An 11,804-nucleotide genomic window follows, 5' to 3' on the forward strand; every position below is an offset into this window, starting at 1 on the left:
CCCAAACCTCTCCAGAATGACTTCAAGGAAATTATAGAGCAATCCCTTCTGACTGTTGCCAAAACATTGTTACCCTCTCTCTGAATTGTAACATGATCAATGGGTAGTGTGCAGATTTTGCCTAGCTGGAAGTGAGTACAGTTGTCTATAGATGTGATCTACTGGGAAGGGCAGTGATTTCTCTGATGACAATTTTTTTGGCTTCCTGTCTTGCCTTAGCAATGTGGGGCATTAGGGAAGGTTTCCTGTAGGAGCTTACACTTACATTGCCCTTTAAAGTGGCATCTCAACAGCATGATATGCGTTGGTGGGATGGAGAGAGGAGAAGAGACTGAATGTTTTTGAGAGGAAAACCGATATGACCTGAAAGACTACTCTGTCAGTGAAATGAAACAGCCTTGTTTCTATGATATCTTCTTTGACTCATTCATTATTTAGGACACTTAGTCTCCATTTAATTCTGTATTTTTTTTGTTCATATTTCTTTTATCTGTGGCACTACCACTATCCAGTCTTCTATGTTTGTAACTTTGGAGTTGGCTTTGAACCTTCATTTTCCTTCATCCCCCAGTTACCAGATTCTGTTGATTCTATCTTTGTATATCTCTCACATCCACTTCTTTCTTTTTATTCCCACTGCAACCACCCTAGAATAGGAACCCTCACTCAGAAGGAGGCTTAAGTGGAGAAAGATCAGCTCAATTCTGGACACAATGTCTTTGAAGTGCCAGAGGAACATGCAAGTGAAGATGTCCTATAGGCCATCCAGATGCTGGTCTGGAGTATGTGTATGTGTGAATGAGAAAGAACAAGTGCATATGCAATATTTCGTCCCCAAGCTCCTGGGCAAGGAATCTCTGGTCTTGGGGTGGGCAGTACAGTTCCAAATTGGGGAAAGAAGCTGAGACCACACTAGGACCATAACAGTAAGTGGTCTTCAGGAAGGACAACTCACCTGTTGGCCCACTGGTAGGGGTCCGACTGCCATCATCTGGTTTCTCAGGATCCCTTCAGAGAGACTGGCAGGAATCTGAGGAGCAGTTAAAACTAAAGAAAAAGGAAGGAACCATGAGTGAGAGTATATTACCCAAGAAGACTGCCCCACTACCTCCCCTTTGGCTTCTCTAGTCTTCCCCTGGAAGTATCCAGGGACCTTGTGATAGATTTCCCTTCCTACCCTGTACTGACAACATAGCTCTAAGCTTAGCAATTGTGCAATTGATAGACTGGAAGGGCTATGACTATGGATATAACCAGTTCACATGCCAGACTCATAGGCTGCTCTATCCCAAGAGTGTCACAGAACACCACTCAGGGATTAAGATGAAAGAACATCCAGTCTGCAAAATATAGTTTGAAATATATAAACATATATCTAATGCAAAATGAGTATCCTGTATCTTTGGGTTCCCAGAGGAATCAGGAGATAAAGGGCAGTAGGTCAGTAGCTAAAAGGATATGAAAGAAAGTTTTTACAAGGAACGCAAATGATAAATCATCAAATGTGAAAATGGTTCAAGCTCTTTAGTAACTAGATATGAAAATAACTGAGATACTAAAAATACTTCAATGACTCTGTGATCTTGATATGTATGTTTCTGCCATGATATAGATTACAACAAAAATCACTAAAATACTCAAAAACCTGAGATAATGTCTGAAAGAATCTGCTAACAGAGCCCAGATTTGGTCTTGGAGAACAGATGATGAAATTCATTCCCCTCTCACAGCAGAGATGAAGGGTTACGGCAGCTGAATGTTGCGTATGCTGAGTGACGTGGTTGTTCTGTCTGTGGATATCGTTCAACTATTTTTCTTTATTATCAGGGAGAGTTTGACACGGGAGGGGGAAAGCTCATCATCTTAGGAGTGGGAAGTATACGCAAGGATGAAAGTGTTGCTCTCCTCTGTTCAAGATGCCCAAACATCAGTGGTTTGGGGGCAGATAAGGTAGAATCTATGAGCTATCATTCATCTAGCTCCAGCTTCTTTTTGTCATTTCATTTAGGCTGAGAAAATAAAAATTGATGTGATTTTGTTCCTTTAGTAGTTTCGTCTACTCAGTAGTCAATGGACAAGGAGCTCACATTTTGTCTTACTAACAGCCAAGCTGGTAGTTTCTGCTACTCTATAACACTTCTGCAGAAGCAGACAAAGACTACTCAGGACTGAAGGTCATTTGTATTTTCCATTGTGTCATGAATTTCCTGGGCCAAAGAGTTCATCATTAGGTATCTAGCCTACTTGCAATGGACACCTCCATATTTAGTGAGGCCATTCCTCAGAAAGCAGTTTGTTGCCTTCATCTACTTGAAACCTCTCAAGCATGGCCAACCCTGCCAGAGCTTGCTCTGCTGTGGCACAGCCTTTGAGAATCTGCAGCCACTTCCCTCCAGGATGAGGCTCTGGAGAAGGGCTTGATGGAGAGAGTCAGAAGGATGGAGAAAATGTACATGACCTCATACGAAGATGAGTAGTAGGGACCTCACAGAAAAAGAGAACCTCAGAATTCAAAAGGACCACAGAAGCCATCTGCTTTAACCCAAATCCCCAAAATAATACGCTTGACAACAGCTCCAATAGGTGGTCAATCAGTCTTCACATTATGACTTCCAATGAAGGAGTATCCACTATCTGCTGAGCAGCTCATTCCACTTCTGAATAGTTCTAGTTAGATGTTCAAGTGAGAATCTGCACATCAGCAACTTCCACTCATTGCTTCTGTCCTCTGGGACCAAGCTCCAACACAACTATGATATCTAAAATTCTTTCCTCTCCACGATAAACATCCCCAGTTCTTCCCATCAGTTTTCATACAGCAGAATTTCAGGGCTCCCTACTATCTTCCTGTAGACATGCTCCACATTGCCCGATATCCTTCCTAAACTGAACTGAAAACAATACTTCAGGGGTGACCTGACTGAGATAGAATACAGCAAGACTGTTTCACTTTCCATGTTCTAGATCTAGACACTATCTCTTCTCTTAAGATAGCCTAGTATTACTATTAGCTTTTTTGGCTGCCACCAAGCCCTTCTCCATTATACTATTCATATTGAGCTTTCAGCCTGATCTTTTTTTCACACAATGTGTGTGGATGACATCAAAGCTGGAATACCTAGCATTTATCTAGAGCCTTAAGCTTTGCAAAGCACCATAAAATATTGTATTATCAATACAAACATCTCATTTTGTCCTTACAACACTGGGGGGATATTTGATATTATACCAATTTTAAAAAATTAGGAAACTGAGGCAAAGAGAGGTTAAGTGATTTGCCTGGGATCACATAGCTAGTGAGACTATAAGGACAGATTTGAACTTGGGTCTTAAATAACTCCAGGTTCAGCCCTCCATCCACAGCTCTACCATAGAAACATACATCTTTGACAAATGGCTAAATGCCCTAATTCCTAAGAACTAGTACTAGTCACAAGAACATTGCTGTCCTCTACAGCTACAGATGTTATCAGTACAACGAAGCTGAGAGCTAGGGAACAGTAACCAGGCCCCCCTGAGGGAAGATGTAGAAGAGAAAGGAGGGGCTAGAGGTGAACAGTAATTGCCCAGCACGATCAGAGGCATCTTAGGCAAAAGACAAAACAGTAGATGATGTTCTTCATCAGTAACATAGGTTATAAACAGATTATTTCAATATTTCAGCAACCTGTCAGTTCATTTGTGCTCTAGAGTTGGAAGTAATCTTAGAGGTTAGCTAGTCCAGTATTACAAATGAAGAAACTGAGGGCTGGAGAGGTTAAGTGATCTGCTCAAACTTAGGTCCTGTGACTCTAAGCTGTGTTCTTTCCATTGCAACATTCTCTACACACCTTAATATTACAATTTATATCCAAACGTTTACTTACACATTTAAACTTGGATGTCACAAGATTCTATTCAAACAATTTTGACCATCAGAAAAGGTAGAAAATCCAGACATGCTAAAATATTCCCCAAGACCTCTCTTTAAATGGGAGTTTAAAATATCAAAACTGATTTCAAATCATTATTTTCCCTCCCATTTACAATAAAAGGCTAGCAACTTAATTACCAGGCTCCATTTACAAACGTGAAGGTTGTTGCTGAATCTCACACTGTCCTTAGAGAGGTATGTTACATTTTAACAAGTTCTCATATTACCATTTTCCAAAAATCAAGAATTTTTGTTTGAGGCTTTCAGTGGCTACTACTCAGCAGAGGGTTTTAAAGACAATTCGGTGCTACAATTTCAGCTTCCCATAAACACAAGTACACGGTTTCATGTGTTGCTACAGCCAAAAAAAAAATCATTACTTCATAACTAGCCCTCTAGTGATGAGATTCTTCCCATTTCAGTAGGGTAGTACTGAGATAATCGACAGCATCTTGTATTTGACTCACACCTGAAGCCATTCTGGCCCAAAAGAAACTTGTCAGTTTGTGCTCTACTAGTACAGTCTCTGAAAAGCCAGGATCTATTCCATGTAACACTGAAGTATCAGAATGGGACCTTAGTGGAAGTTATTAGCTGATTAACGATAAAATGTATTCAATTCTTCACAGCCAGAAACTAGTAGCAAAGTTACTACCATTCCGTTCTCCATGGCTCCAGTGATCCTCTTCTGACCAGGTCTTTGAAACACAGAGCCTAGTGTCAAATTCCATACCCAGGGAAAGGCTTGGAAATGACTTTCTTATAGGATTAAGAAGTGAAGAAGAGACTAGGAAAGCAGGCAGGTAATTTAAGGAGTAGGTAGGCTAATGGGAAATGCTGGAGCACATCACATTGGGTAATGAGAAATTTTTAAAAAGCTTCACCTATACCCTAAAAAACCTTTACCTTGGCCCTTCTGTCACCTTAAGCTACCAACTCTTATCGCTTTACTGTTAAATGTATACAAGTTGACTATACCCAATGCCTATACTTTCTTACTAACCATGTTCCTCAGCCAACCAGCATTATGTGTTCTATTCCTATAATTTTACTTGAAACTACTCTCTTACAGAGCACGTATGTTCCCTACATGCTAAGTCTAATCATCTCTTTCAGTTCTCAACCTTCATTCCTCTTCAGTTTTTGATAGTAATCCATTTTTCTTCTGGATATCTTTTATTCTTTACTCTCTCCTTCTTGAAACATAAGATCCACGCTCTTGATTCTCTTGTTTTTAATCTAACCATTCTTCTGCCTCCTTCACTGGTTAATCATCTTCTTAATTCCTTAATGTGAATATTAATTAAGAAACTATCTGTAGCCTTTCTCTCTCTAGACTATCTTCCTTGGTAATCTTGCTCACTCCTGTTCTTTAAGAAAAAACATTATCAATTAAGAATATTTCTACATTTAAGGATCTCTCATCTTTAAGGAGAGAATATCCAGGAGATGGGGGGGGGTCAATGATGGTGCCACAGATTGAAATAGCAATGTCAATAGTTTGAAGGAGAAAAAAATGTTTGAATTGGGACATGTGTCATCTGCACGGAGATGACTCTCAAATCCCTTCTACCATACTCATAACTTTAGGGTTATCTCTGAATTTTCTCTTTCCCTTAACTATCAATTACCAGTCCCATTGATTCCATTTCTGCAATAACATCCAAATCAGCATTCTCCTTTCCACTCCCACTGCTACTTACTCCAGTTTAGGTCTTCGTTACCACCTACCTAGATTGCTGTAACAGCATCCTTAAGGATCTTTTTAAAAGGATTAAAGGATATAAATAGGCAATTCAAAAGGAGAAATAAATTATCAATAAAGTAAGAAAGTACTCTTTATTAAATGAATCCAAATTAGATCTGTGAAATAACTATCTTATACTGAGTAAATTGATAAAACTCAATGTTGCCAGATCTGTGGAAAAACAGGCATCATACTACACTTTTAATGGAGTACTGCATTGGTACAACTGGAAAGCAATATGAAATAGTAGAATAAGAGTTATTAAAAAATTATTCATGCCCTTTGATCCAGTGATCCTATTATTGAGACTATATCCTAAGGATTTGTAGTGTTCCATTACACTATCCTAGTTTGCATTTGTAGGCTGGATCTCTTAGGGAACAAATTTTTCAGGTTCAAGGTTTTCCATGGGTCCGTACTCCTAAAATTGTAACACACAATTCCACCCCCACCCACACTAAAATGTTTACCTTGCCTCTATTCATTCAGAGGACACAATTAGTTCAAAGCACAAATATTTATTGAATTGTCAAAACAACAGTAGTAACAAAACACAATCCTCATAAATGAGTGTCGCACATTCTTACAAATACACAGTTTAAGAGAGGAGAGTAGAGGCACGTAGAATTCACAGTGGGAAGACATACACATTTAGCCAACACAATGTACAGCCCTGGCAGGACCTCCTATGAAATCCTTAAACTGTGTCTCCTGGGCAAGCTGGTCCACTGGACTTTCTGAGCCTGCTCCTGCTTCACAACAGTTTTCACTGGATCCAGCTTCAGGTTCAGCTGACATCCTGGCATCTTCTGAGCAGGATCCCCACTTCAGGCATTGGATTCTCAGGTCCTTGTTACCACAACTCAAACCTGCTGCTGGACCCAATGTCTCCTCTGGCCACATACTCCTGCTATAATCCATGCTGCACTATGGAAAAAGCCCAAGGGAAAAGGTAAAGAGCATCTTCAAGAACTGAGTTTTTCCCCAACTCTTTGTTCTTTTCCTGAAAGCTGTCACATCCACCTTAAAGGATACCAGGGGCATGGCTGATTATTAGCCAGCCAACTGCCATGCCCCCTCAGCTGTCTTCAGCCAATGGCCAACATTCTATAATTCCATTAAGTTGACTAAGGAGTTTCTTCACACTTTGTCAAGTAAAATTTCTTATTTTGATCAAAGACTGATCCAGTACTTTTATGGATGTATGATGGGGAAGTTGGGGAGGGAGGAATGGGAAGAGTTCTATTTGTGTAAAAAAATTTAGCAGCATTTTTAATATCAAACAACCGAAAACAAACCAGGTAGTCAATGATGGGGAATGGTTCAAGATGATATATAAAGTTAATGGAATATTATTGTGTCACAAGAAATGAAAAACACAAATAATATGATGAAATAATGAAAGACATCAGGAAGTCATGATCAAGTAGAATCAAAATATTTATTTAAATAGTGCTTTAAGACTTGCAAAGAACTTTATATAAAGCGGCAACCTGTTGTGGTAGAAAGAATGCTGGAATTTTGAGTTGGGAGAGAGCTGGCTTCGAATTCTGTCTCAGACACTTACCAGATGGACAAGACCTTTAACTTCTCTCAAGCATTTTTTCTCATCTATGAAATGTGGATAATACTTGCATTACCTACCTGGATTCTAAAAAATAACAATTCACATTTACATAGCATTCTAATCTTGACTCTCTTGCCCCACTGTCCTACTATTGTCCTTACCCTGGGTTACCTTGGTTTTTCCTGCTCAGATTTTGTTCACCTCAGTAAAGAAGTCATACAACCTGCTGAATGAATGGGCAATGTAGTTACGTCATCTAAGCTTAGCCAGGTCCTCCCAGCTGCATAATAATCCTTTTATTTTTCCCATCATCACATTCCTCACAGCTACTGTTCTAAACCTTGTCTCTTTCTCATTTCTGAGACTTCTTTTTCCCTCTTTCTCAGCAGATGTTGTCTCTAACTTTACTAGGAAAACAGAAATCTCAACATGAGTACCTTTTCTCTTAATTCGGCACCTCAAATCCCTCAACATTATCTCTCAGTCTCTCTTTTGCTGGCTGTCCTTTTGCTTGCCAAAGGCAAACTCTTTAGTTGTGCCCAGATCCCATTGCCTCCAGGAGTTTGCTTTTTCAATTATTACCTCTCTCCCCTCAATCTTCAATCTCTTATTTACTACTGGCACTTTTCTTCCTGTTGACAAATATGCCCAGGCCTCCTCTATTTTTTTAAGCAATTTATTAAAAGCAATTAAAAACATTTTATTGATGTCTTTTATCTTTACTTCATAAACACTTCAATCCTCCCCTCTCCGGACTGAACTCTCCCTTATGATAAGACAAAACAGTTAAGCAAAAACATCCATTACAGTGAGTGCATCTGACAACATATACAATATTCTAACCTAGTAGTCCCCTTCCTTTCTGCCATAAGGCAGGGAGATATATTTCATTACCCATTCTCCAACACATTCATTCCTTTTTCAATTATATTGAGTTTTACTTTCTTTTAATGTTTTCCCTCCATTTGCATTGTTTCAGTCTCTATTTTTTGTCTTGGTTCTGCTTAGTTTGTTTTGAATCAGTTGATACAAACATTTCCAAGTTTCTCTAAATTCTTTATTGTTTCCCCCATTCTTAAAAACACATCACTTGATACAATGGTTGTGTCACGCAGTTTTCCCTAAATGTTTTTCTTTGTTACAAGGAAAGACTGTAAAGAAAGAATATCAGAAAAAGACTGCAATACTTTTTTTTAAAGGGATAAAATTTTTTAAAAAGCCATTTGAAGCTGCAACCCCTTCAAACTATTATCTTCTTTTCTCCCTTCTGGAGTGTACAAAACACTCTACATTCATTGCCTCCATTTCCTCATCTCAACCCCTTGCAATTTGGCTTTCAGCCCCACCTAGAGATACATTTTTTTCCTACAATTATGAATGCTCTTTTAAAAAGCTGTATCTATGTCTGTTTTTTAATATCACTTTTGTTTCCCAATATATCCCTATCCTCATCCCTTTCTGGAGAACCATTCCAAGTAACAAAAAAAAAAGATAATTCAACAAAATTGTCACATCAATCAAAATCCAACATCATATGTCTCTGCAAAGAAAGGAGGAAGGTACATTTTTATATGCCTTTTGGAGGGCCAACCTTGGTCCTCCTATTAATTTTATAATAATCTGCTTCAATTCCTTTGTTGTTGTTTTTCCCATTTACAATGTTGCAGTCGTTGCATATAGTGTTTTCCTGTCTCTTCTTCACTTTGCATCACTTTATGTCTTCCCATGTTTTTCTGCATTCTTCATTTTTTTTATTCTGCACAGTAATTTTCCATTACATTTACATAACACAATTCGTTAGCCACTCTCCAAGTGATGGGAATCTACTTTTAGTTTTATGTTATCACAAAAAGTGTTCCTGTAAATACTATGGTATGGGACCTTTTCATCACTGTAGGTATTATGTCTAGCAGTAGGCTCTCTGAATCCAAAGGTTTGGACATTTTAGTCACTGTCTTAGCATAATTTCAAACTGCTTTCCAAAATGGTTGGACCAATTCACAGCTCCAATAGTGGTTTTCCAGTTTTTCAACAGTCCTCTACAACAAATCAATGACCTCTTAATTGCAAAATCTGGATGGCCTTTTCTCAGTCTTCATCCATCTTGACCTAAAGGTAGTTTCTTATATTATCACTACACTCTCTTCTTTTATACTTCCTGTTTTTGGTGACACTGCTTTCTCCTGGTTTTCTTTTTACCTGTGTGATAGGGTAAACATAGGTGTTTGCCACAAGGCTTTCTGCATTCCTGTAAAAATACAAACTCCTCACTGTGGCACTAAAACTCCTTCATGATTGGCTCTAGACTACCTTTCCTGACTTATTTCACATGGTTTCCCTTAACATACTCTATGTTCAGTCAAAATGGCTTACTTGCCATTTTCCTATATTTAACATTTCTTCTCCCTGCCTCAAGTCTTTCCCCAGTTCAATCTATTCACACAGCTACCAAAGAGATTTTCCTTAAATGAAGATCTGACCATTGTACTCCCCAACTCAATAAACTCCTATGGCTTCTTAGCACCTAGGATATCAAAAATAAATTTGTCTTTTGGTTTAAAGCCCTTAAAAATGTGGCCCCAAACTACCTCTCCAGATACTATACACTACTCTCCTTAACTCACACTATTTAAGCATAGCCAAACTGGCCTTCCTAATGTTTTCCACACTGTCTTTCCATTTCCTGATTTCATGTCTGTGAACTGTTCCCTATGACTGAAATGTATTCCCTTCTCACTTCTACCTCTTTTCTGCCCTACTTTTGTCCCATAACCTAGCACAATACCTGATACATAGTAAGTGCCTTATAAATGATTGCTGATTGACTCCTTGCCTTCCTCTCCTCAGCTCCACTTCCTTGAATCCCCAGCTTCCCTTAAGACATAAGTGCTACCTGGAAGCTGTATCAGGCCACTGGACCCAGATGGCTCTGGAGGAGAAAGTGAGGCTGGTGACCTCACCTCCCCTCTCCTCTGAAGGTACATTTTGATGGCCGAAGGATGCCTCCTTTACTTTGGGTTTGCTGGCTAGATTTCTTTCTCAAAAACCAAGCCTTAAACCCACCTCACTCTGGGGCTCATAGATGGGACAATAGGTCCCTGCCCCCCAGCACAGAGTGAATGTAAATACTAAATAGTAACTGTTTTCTTTTGGCCAGGAACTGAGGAGCTTCCCCTCCCAGTTTGATTTTTTTTGAGTTGTTGATTAAAGGGGCCATCCCTTGATTAACTTCTTTAAGAGGCCTATTCACTGAATAGGTGTTACCTCACTCAAAGTGAGTACCTGCAAGGACCTTAGCCTAAAATGGCCAGGGTCTCCCAATGCAACCTGGGCTATCTCCAGTCATCCTGGTGAATATCCGGTCACTGGATCCAGATGGCTCTGGTGGAGAAAGTGAGGCTGGTGACCTTGCACAGCCCTCCCTCCCTCAAATCAAAGCCACCCGCAAGTCATGTCATCATCTCTCTGATGTCACGGTCCTCTTCGAGAAGAAAGGGGAAACACAACAACTACCTGGAAAAGGAAGTCTTTCCTGATCCCCCAGTTGCTGATGCTCTCTCCCGATAAATGACCTTTAATTTACTTATCTGTGATACGTTCTAGAATGTAAACTCCTTAGGAGAAGGGGCTGTTTATTATTTTTGTGATGATATCCCTGATACTTAGATTGGTAACGTACTCATGCTTCTTGAATTTAAGAACGTTCCTCTCACGATAGCCTTGTAGGAAAAGTATTTTCCCTATTTCTTTTTTGTTCCGATTGCAATTTGATGTATGGGAACCTTCCAGAGTGGAAAGCTCCTCCACTGTAAATGTAAGTAGACAACAATTTGGGAAGTACTCCAAAACCTAGAACAGACATATTAGGATTACACAGAAACCCACACATCTTTAAACGTACTGAACGACCGAAAGGCCAAAAGCCGTACCTGCCCCCAAAGGGCTTACATTCTACTGGAGGAATGAGAGGTCTTCCTGACCTCAAGGTCAGAGCTCTATTCACTTTGCCAAGCTGTCTCGCATCCCCGTCTTGGTGAGATGGAGACACAGGCTCAGCGGGGCTCAAAGACCCGCCCCCGCTGCCACAGGTTCTAAAGGTTTGCGGCGGAATTCGAACACAGGGTTCCTGGCTAGGCGTTCTGGGCTCCATCCGCTCGGTCACGCAGCCCCATGCCGGCCCCCTTCCCTCTTCCCTCAACTCAGGCCTTCTTTCTTTCTTCTTCCCTCCCTCTGGTCCCGCACTCACCCTCCGTTCCCGGAATAGAGCACCCCCGAAACGCCCCCCTCGACCGGATCCAAACCACCCAGGCAGGCCGGAAGTACCGCTCTCAGGCCCTCAGGACCGGTCCAATCCTTGTCCGGGACGCCAGGGGACCTCTCCAAGGCATGGAGAGAATTCTTCGAGCTGGTGGCGAATTCGGTTGGGTGGTCACGTCGCTGGACATCCAGATTCGAGAGGGAGGGAGAGGGAGCATGCGGATCTGACTGTTCCAGATCGACCGGCCGGGTCGCGGGCCCCCAGAGCTTCCCCCCAAACATGGTACAGGCCTTCACCCCGCTCTCCCCGCTACCCCCAC

Source organism: Trichosurus vulpecula, chromosome 1, assembly GCF_011100635.1.
Source record: "Trichosurus vulpecula isolate mTriVul1 chromosome 1, mTriVul1.pri, whole genome shotgun sequence".
Classification (NCBI taxonomy): domain Eukaryota; kingdom Metazoa; phylum Chordata; class Mammalia; order Diprotodontia; family Phalangeridae; genus Trichosurus; species Trichosurus vulpecula.